We start from the raw sequence: 8,989 nt of genomic DNA, 5'->3' as shown, positions 1-8,989 counted from the left end.
AATGTTTACTCAGTCAGCTAAGAAGCATGTATATCCATGAATAAGTGTGACTGGAGAGAAAGATCTAGAAAGGCCGAAGCGAAGTCTCTGTTTACACAAGGATACCACATAGGGGGACAGGCCTGACTAGAGAATTCAGTGAGTCACTCACTCATCATTGGTCAGTGACCTAACCACTTACCAGGTACTGACCTTGAGCAAGTAATTCATGGGCATCTCGCCTTTCTCACAGGACAAACAATATTGTTAGAGTAGAGGGTTTCTCAATTCCCTTTCTCACTCTAACATTCTGCTACTCTTACCTATAGAAGAGGAAATTGAAGTTAAAGCCTTTTTCTTTCTTTTGAAAATGTTTTTAAAGATTTTATTTATTGAGAGAGAGCACCTGCGTGTACGTGTGAGCCCAAGGGGAAAGTGGGGGGCTGAGGCAGTGAGAGAGGGGAGAGAGAGAGAAACTTAAGCAGGCTCCACACTGGGCATGGAGCCTGATCTCACTACCCTGAGATCATGACCTGAGCTGAAATCGAGTTTGACGCTTAAGTGACTGAGCCACCCAAGTGCCCCAAGACTTTTTGTTTCTTATTAAGAGGTGCCACTTTCAAAGGCTATCATGATAACTACGTATGTGGAGATAAAGGATTTCAATAAAATTAAATTACACAAATAAGCGCAATAAAATAAAAGACAACTAATTTTCTCAAATGAACGTTCAATGTCACATAACCGCCCACAAATCTGGTTGACTTACTTTTACAAGGGCACAAAGGCAAGTTAATGGAGTAAGGATAGTCTTTAAATGGTGCTGCAACAAGTGGACATTCACATGCAAAATAAATAAATAAAACTAGACACAGACCGTACGCATTTCACAAAAATTAACCCAAAATGGCTCATGGGAGGTCGAGTATAACTCCTTATCCCTTAAGTGTGAGCTACATTTAGTTGTGACTTCCTTCCAAAGAGTACAGTATGAAAAGGGGAAAAAGAGGAACTTTATGGTGGAGAAACCTGACAAACACCAGCTCAGCCAGGTGATCAAGGTCCACGTCAACAGCTGTTATCAATAATGCTATCAATATGACAGCATATACTACAATTTGTTGTTGCTTTTCCTACATAAAATTCATAAGCCCTGTCTAATCATAAGGAAAAATCAGACAGGTCCCAAGTGAGAGACTTTCTACAAAATACCTCATCAATACCTCCCAAAATTGTGAAAACCAACAAAAACAAGGAAAGTTAAAGAAACTGCCATACCCGCACATACCATAACCTCAGAAGACATGATGACTGCATGTAATGTTATATCCTGGACTGAATCCTGGAACAGAGGAAGGATGTTAGATAAAAACGAGGGAAATGTGAATAAAAAAAAGACGTTGGCAAATAATAACGTATCCATATTAGTTCTTTAATTGTGTCATAGGTACCATTGGGTGCAGGGTACATGGAACTCTCTCTTGTACATTTGCAATTTTTCTATAAATCTTTACCTATTTTAAAATTAAGGCTTTATTTTTAAAAAAGGAACTTTCTGTGTATTTCCAGTCAAAATATTCACATCAGTAATATTGCTTTGCATTTTTTTTTTCTCTCTCCTTCCTTCCTAGTACATGATATGGCTGCTACATAGTATTATTTGGTCCTTTAAGGATCCTTCAATTTTGGAAATTAGTTGCATCCATAGAATTACATCTTTGAAGCTAAAATAATACCAACCAAAAATAAGAGAGAAAGCAGCTCACTCTTTGTGTGTATTTTATCAAACAAAACAATCATAACAAACCATTACGTGAATAAGAAGAAACCAATGGGAGCCCAACTGACTTGGGGATGATCTTATTATGTAAAATTAAATGATCTGGAGTGGGTGGAAATAGGCAAAAGCCAGTGCAGGCTGGTTTCTTCACTGTATAGTTAATCTTAGGTTAGTTACTCTTTGATTTGTTCCCTGTTAAAATGTTTCCCAGGAATGTCATCTGGCACACACCCTGCATACTGAGAGTTCAGAAACTTGCATTTTGGTCCTAATTTACCCACCAAGAACTTGTGTGACACAGAGTCTCCACTCTTTTCCATGGATAAAGAATATACCAACTTATGTCACCATCGACGGGGAAGGAATGAGCCCATTTTCCTTTACCTATGTCCTTAATCTACAAATGTGATAGGTTAAAGAAGTGATCATTTGTTGTTTTTATTAGCATTCATTTCGTTATTAGTTTGAGCATTGATAACTTCTCTTTCTTCTTTTGTGAGTTGCCCATTCATAGCTTGCCCTTTCTTCCTCAAGGGAATTCTTTAGTTCTTTAACAGAAATGGGCAGAGCTGACCTCCAAGATCTTTTCCTGGTTCTGGTTACAGATACAAGAGTAACTTATTACCACTGGCTGACACATTATCATGGATTTGATTTTCAGATTACCTGGCTTCACCTAGCACACAGTGGGAACCTGAGGAAGGGATGTAGGATGGGCAAGGAAAAAAAAAAAACAAACAGCTGAAGTTTAAACTGAAAAAGAGGAATGTCGGGCACCTGGGTGGCTCAGTGGGTTAAGCCTCTGCCTTCGGTTCAGGTCATGATCCCAGGGTCCTGGGATTGAGCCCCACATGAGGGATCGAGCCCCACATCAGGCTCTCTGCTCGGCTGGGAGCCTGTTTCCTCTTCTGTCTCTGCCTGCCTCTCTGCCTACTTATGATCACTGTCTGTCAAATAAATAAATAAAATCTTAAATAAAAAAGAGAGAGAGAGAAATGTGATGGGATCTGACTCCAAATAGTCGAGGAATAGTCATGGGGGAAGGGACAACAGCCATGTTCTAGGAGATTCCAGAGAAGAGACTTAAGGCCAACAGATATGTAGGAGCGGCCTACATCTGAACCAATATAATCTTTTCTGCCACAGATGTCCCGAAGGAGAGTGCCTCTCACTGGAATAGCCGTGGCTCCTCACAGCTGAGGATGGAAATTCCCACTTACCCACTGGGTTTGTTTTTTTAAAACTGACTTGCTTTCTCCATCTCATTACTTCCTGCCAACCTCATCCCTCTCCCCAGAGTTTCTGATACCCAACTCTGTGATGGTTTCTACTACAAATATTTCATGTCTGCCAGGGGTTTGGGAAAGAGAAAAAAGGACGGAGGAGCTTGAGGGGCATTGCCCTGGATCACCGAAAAGCCTTATGCAAGGCCAAGGCTTTTACAAGAGACCACATCAGTGCAAGTCACTTCCCCTCCCAGCAGCGCTCTAGTCCCCTGAGAGCCCCCGATCTTCCTAGGGGCCACCAACCAACACAACACAAGAAATATCGCCTTTCACAACCCAAGACCTCGTTTCATAATGAAGGCAATTCCCCCATGCTTGGAATCCTCTATTGGCGGCTTTTTTAAAATGCTTAAAACTCCTCCTACATATTTGAATCCAGCTACCCAAGAGATCCACGTAAGAAGTCTCCCTAAATTCATAATCTTTTTTGGTGAGGGAAAGGCCTGTTTTGCCAAACTGCAGCATTAGAATCCAGGGGAGCTCATTTCTTCCCTCAGCTGGAAGGAAAGCCCCAGGCCCTGAGTACACGTCCCAGTTTTTCCATCCTTTAAGTGATGTATTGGTTGAAAGCCACAATGCATTCATTACAGACGGGCGTTCCTAGAGTAATGGCTTTTTCTCTGAGACAGCAGTTTCCTCCCAGGCCATCAGGGAAAATTAGAAGAGCACACATATACTTGGTGGGCAACCTTCCTAAAAGTATCCTTCCATCTCACATTTTCCCTAACAACTCAGAAAACAAGCATATGAAACATAGAAGACGGCCTCACAGAAGAAGGACATAATCTGAAACGTTTCTTTTCAATTTCCTCCGGTCAGATCAAAGCTTGAGGTGACCCTATTGCAGTCTAATACAGAAAATACAGTCTTTACCAGAAGACATAAACATCAAAGGGCAGCACTTTTTAAATTTTTATAAAACAAGTTGAGTACCTGCCTCACAGTTTATCAATTTCATTGATACTAGGGACAAATACCAGCAACCGCCTCATTTCTAAGTCACAGAATATTTTATTACCTTTTTTTTTTTTTTTTTTTTTGCAAAGATAATCCAGGCAGTAAAATAATGGACTGAGTGACAAAAACTGAAATTATCTCTAGGCAGGTTTCAGGTCAAACGTACCGGGAGTTATCTGCGTCTTGACTAGCCACACCTGTTGCTGAGTACTCATTGCTATCGCAAGGCTGTTCATCTATTTAATTCATTCAAGGCACCCCTCCCCTCTCAGGAGACGATGACCTGGAGACCTGCCACATCAGGGCTTCCGCTGTACTTAACATGGCCTCTATTGTTGTTCTTATGACATTACATGGAAATCATCCATTTTTACATGTCTGTCTCCCCTACTACTCTGTGAACTCTTCAAGGACTACAGGGATGTCTTATTCATCGTCACTCCGAATGTGAGTGCCTGGAGCAAAATAACAGTTCAATGTGTGTTTGTTGAGGGAGTGACCAAAACGATAGTCTGCCATCACACGGAGGCCCAGAGGTTAAGAAGTTGCACTTCCGTGGCAGATGTCTGCGTTTTTCAACTCCGCTTCCTCACCCCGCCACTTTTCAACTCTGTGACGTTGCACAATTAACCCCCTGCACCTCAATTAATCTGTTAAATGGGGTAATAATAAAATTTCCCTCATAAGGCTATTGAGTTAGTATATACGATGGAAATTGTGGGAAAATGCAGGTGCACTAATATTTAATGTATATTTGCTGTGGTTGATATTGTCATTAATAACATTATTATGGCTAGACAATATTAATACCCCTAGTAATAATGCTGGAAGAATTTCTGACATGGGTTCAGGGGTCTTTGCATCAGAGCCTTTGATAGCAAGGAGGCAAGTAAGATACACACCACATGGTAGACAGCAGAATGAGGTATAAATGTTCTCTGTCATCTGTGAATGATATGTAGCTAATACTGGGTAAATACGCCCCATGAGACGGGAATGTATTAGATGTTTTATACATATAACCTCTTTTATTATTTTTTTTTTGATAGATTTTATTTTTTAGAACAGTTTTAGGTTCACAGCAAAATTGAGGGGATGGTACTGAGGTTTTCTACTCATGGGTAGGGAAGGCCCCACTATCAACATCCCCCACCAGACTGCTCCACGTGTTACAACAGACGAACCTACATTGACCCATCAACCACCCAGAGTCCATAGTTCACACTTGGGTTCACTCTTGGTGCTGCGCATTCTATGGGGTTGGACAAATGTATAATGACATGTGTCTACCATTACGCTACCATACTGAGCTGTTGCATTGTCTTAAAAGCCCACTGTAAAATACCACTTTACATTTTCAAAACAATTATGAGAGAGATGTTCCTATTCTTATTCTCATCTTTAAAAGCTATTTAAAATGAGGCTCAGAGGGCATAAACAACTTGTCAAAGATTATACACCAACAAGTGGATCATCTGGCCCCAGAACCCATTATCTTTCTGTAACACGTTGCCTCTCAGTGGAATATGCAGAGAGCAGATGATTCCCAGGAATGTAATTAAGTGTTCCCTATAGCAGTGCCCAACTTATGAGGATATAAGCCACTGTCACCAGGCCTCTTCAGCCTAAGGTGCTAATGAGTTCTCAAGAACAGTAATATCCAGATAATGGTAGTTTTAGGCCTCCCTCCAGCCCTGAATGTAGTTCACTGGCTATATTTCTGGGAGTTGAAGTAGAATTAAGAAAAATATATTTTAATGCAAGTCATTATGAAATTATTACATAGTCCTAGCATAATAGTTCAGATTTCTCCTAGGAGTCCTCAGTCAAAACTAGGCTATGCCCAACTACAAAACTCTAGGGATGGATTTCATATTTTCTGGCCCACAACAGGCCACACTTCATTTCTCAAAGAAGCGCCAGTCTAACTGGGTCCTTTTAAATCACAGCACTATCCATCAAGTTGCAGATACTATTATCTTCATTCTGTGGGTGACGACGCTGAGTTTTTCCGAGTTAAGTGACTTGTCCAAAGTCCTAGAGTAGAAGATGAAACTCCAATGTTCAGCACTCACACTGCCTCAGCGACAACCATTTACTGTGGACTGGCTTTGCAACAGGCACTGCGCTGAGGGAGGGCTGCAAGTGGAAAAGTGAATAAGACAGTTCCCACCCTTGTTAGGAAGACAGACCCATAAATAATTATCATGAAATGTAAAAATGGTGATACAAGATATACATAAAATGCCACTGGAACACATGGAATTCTTTAAAAAGGATGTGACATCTGAGCTGGGCGTTGGAGAATGAGGAGGAGTCTGTCCAGGAAGGGAAGTGCACGGGAAGCAGAAGGCAATGCTGGGGCGTGGAGTGCGTGGGGAATGTGAGGGAGTGACTTCTTGATTTTGTCTGCATTTTAAAAGGTGAGACACTTTAAGTTACATTATTCATAATACAATAGTAATAAACCTTGCAAAAGTGTCCTTTAAGGTGGCTGCTTGTTAAATATATATATATATATATATATATATATATATATATACACACACACACACACACACACACACACATTTAAAGTCACTTAATTCTGGTGTGCTTTAGGATGATTATCTTAACTTTCATCTAAGTACCCTACAGGGCACAGACCATCCCCACACAGCAGAGAATTAGCCCATCCAAAATGCCAGCTGTGCCGAAGTTGAGAATCCCTGCTCATCTGCTTGGGATTGACACGGTTCTTCCTCCGACTACCAGCAGAGTCCCTAGCAGGAGCCCCCGGAACTGAACCACAGACCTTTCCATTTCTGCAGGAACAGCCCTGGAGCTAACAAACCTATTCTTTCTCCCAACCTGGCAAAAAGCCTGCTCTGTGTTTTCTGGGTACAGAGAGAACACAGAAGACACAGAAAAGCAAGTTGATCACGGGAACACTTAAAAATAATTCACTAATGGTTTGTCTAATAAAAAGAACCATCAAACTAAGTTTTAAAGGCCCTGCCCCAGTCTGTGAAGGGACACAGTATTTTTTTTCCCTATGTCATTTTGTCTTTACTCTGCTTACTTAACAGGAATAACAACAGTCAACGTTACTGAGCGCTTACTGGATACCAAGTACTGGGCTGACTGCTTTATGGGAATTATCCCCCATTACTTCCAGAATGCACATTTTCTCCTACCGGACACTTACCCTGCGGAGAGAAAACACTGGAGCAGTTCCACAAGAAGGCAGTTACATCACATGGCTATCAGTTTTCACTGGGCGAGGCAGGAGAGAAAATGCATTCATCAGACCAGCGGAGTCCATAAGCAGCTCCTGGGGGGGCATCTATCTCTCAGCTTGGTGCTATTCTCTCAGAAGGCTTTTACCCTCAAGGAACTAGCAGAGAAAAAAAAAATATATATATATATAGATATATATAGATATATATCTATATATATATATCAGCTTCTACTCCACCACTATTAGATGCCCTTATGGTAGATGAACCACTTATATTCCTCAGTAATTCCAGGCAAGAAAAGTATCATATAAGCGTTATGTTTTAGGGAACATGGCTTAATGCAGGCCCTGTACTGGGTTCAAACAGGAGGAGTTTAGTGGTAAGAGTTGCTTTATTGGAGAATTTTAGGGTTTGTTTTTGTTTTTTAATGGAGGCTGGGCAGGTGAGAACAACAGAGGAGAAGGAAAGCATAATGACCTTTCCCAAAGCCCCCTCTACAGACTGGTCTGAGCCCTACAGAGAGATGATTTTTCAAACATTTTTGTCTCTGACTCCAGCAAGAAATGCGATTTAACCCGTTCCTGGCAACATTTTCATAAAACACTATTTATACTTTCAAAAGTGACACACTGATCTTTTCTACCCTGATTCCATTTCATTTTCTTTAACGTTGGTCTTGAACTAACTACTAGGTGAGCACATGTCCTGGTTTTTCCAGAACAGTTCAGTTCATGCCTGTTGTCGCAGCGTAATTATCACTACCTCCCTTTTTCACTCACTGAATTGATTTCATAACCCACCAGCTCGCGTTTGGAAAAATCCTGCTGTAGAGAAAGAAGCCTCACGCAGCAGGTGAAGGAACTGCTTTCGGAAGGAGAAATAGCCGCCTCAGGGCTCAGACTGCAAGGAGGAAACAGCTCAACCGGACTGCCCACTACGGATTTCTAAACCAAGGTTTGGAGATTTGGGGATCCACCCTTTTGGCAGGGCGGACGGACAGGAGCGTGAGATGTCGCCCCCTAGTGCTTTTGTATGAAGTCATCATGGGACCAGGCTCTTCACGCACAGAGGTTAGTTATTAAGAAGGGTGAAACTAGAAGGTACTATGCTAAGTGAAATAAGTTAATCAGAGAAAGATAGTTATATGATTTCATTTATGTGTGGAATCTGGGGCTCAGATGGGGCATCTGGGTGGCTCAGTCACTTAAGTGTCGGAATCTAGATTTCAGCTCAAGTCATGAGCAGAGGGTTATGAGATGGGGCGCCAAGCTCCCTCTGCCCCTCCCCCCAACTCTTCCTCTCTTTCAGGAAGGAAGGAAGGAAGGAAGGAAGGAAGGAAGGAAGGAAGGAAGGAAGGAAGGAAGGGAGGGAGGGAGGAAGGAAGAAAACAAAACAAAACAGAAAGAACAGGGTGCCTGGGTGGCTCAGTTGGTTAAGTGTCTGCCTTCAGCTCAGGTCATGATCCCAGGATCCTGGGATCCAGTCCACAAGTCTGCTTCTCCCTCTACCCTTCCTGCCTGCTCATGATCTCTCTCGCTCTCTCTCTCTCAAATAAATTAATAAAAAATTAAAAAAAAAGAAAGAAAGAAAAGAAACAGAACAGATAAACATAGGGGAAGGGAAGGAAAAAGTAAGACAAAATCAGAGAGGGAGACAAACCATAAGAGACTCTTATCTGTAAGAAACAAACTGAGGGTTGCTGGAGGGGAGGTGGGTGGGAGCATGGGGTAATAGGGTGATGGACATTATGGATGGCACTCCATGGA

At 41.8% G+C, this 8,989-nt stretch overlaps 1 long non-coding RNA gene across 1 annotated transcript; it reads right to left on the bottom strand.

Annotated features, from left to right (window-relative positions):
- Window positions 1–5,155: 5,155 nt before the first annotated feature.
- On the bottom strand, window positions 5,156–8,113 carry LOC309863666. Its single transcript, XR_014311169.1, has 3 exons — window positions 8,024–8,113; window positions 7,190–7,378; window positions 5,156–6,141 (listed from the first exon to the last, which is right to left on the bottom strand). It is a non-coding gene; the product is annotated as an uncharacterized lncRNA (long non-coding RNA).
- Between the last annotated feature and the right edge of the window lie 876 nt (window positions 8,114–8,989).

The sequence above is a fragment of the Mustela nivalis genome, assembly GCF_964662115.1.
Source record: "Mustela nivalis genome assembly, chromosome: 4".
NCBI classification, from domain to species: domain Eukaryota; kingdom Metazoa; phylum Chordata; class Mammalia; order Carnivora; family Mustelidae; genus Mustela; species Mustela nivalis.
The sequence above is the reverse complement of the archived record's forward strand: the minus strand, read 5'-3'. Positions and strand labels throughout refer to the sequence as shown.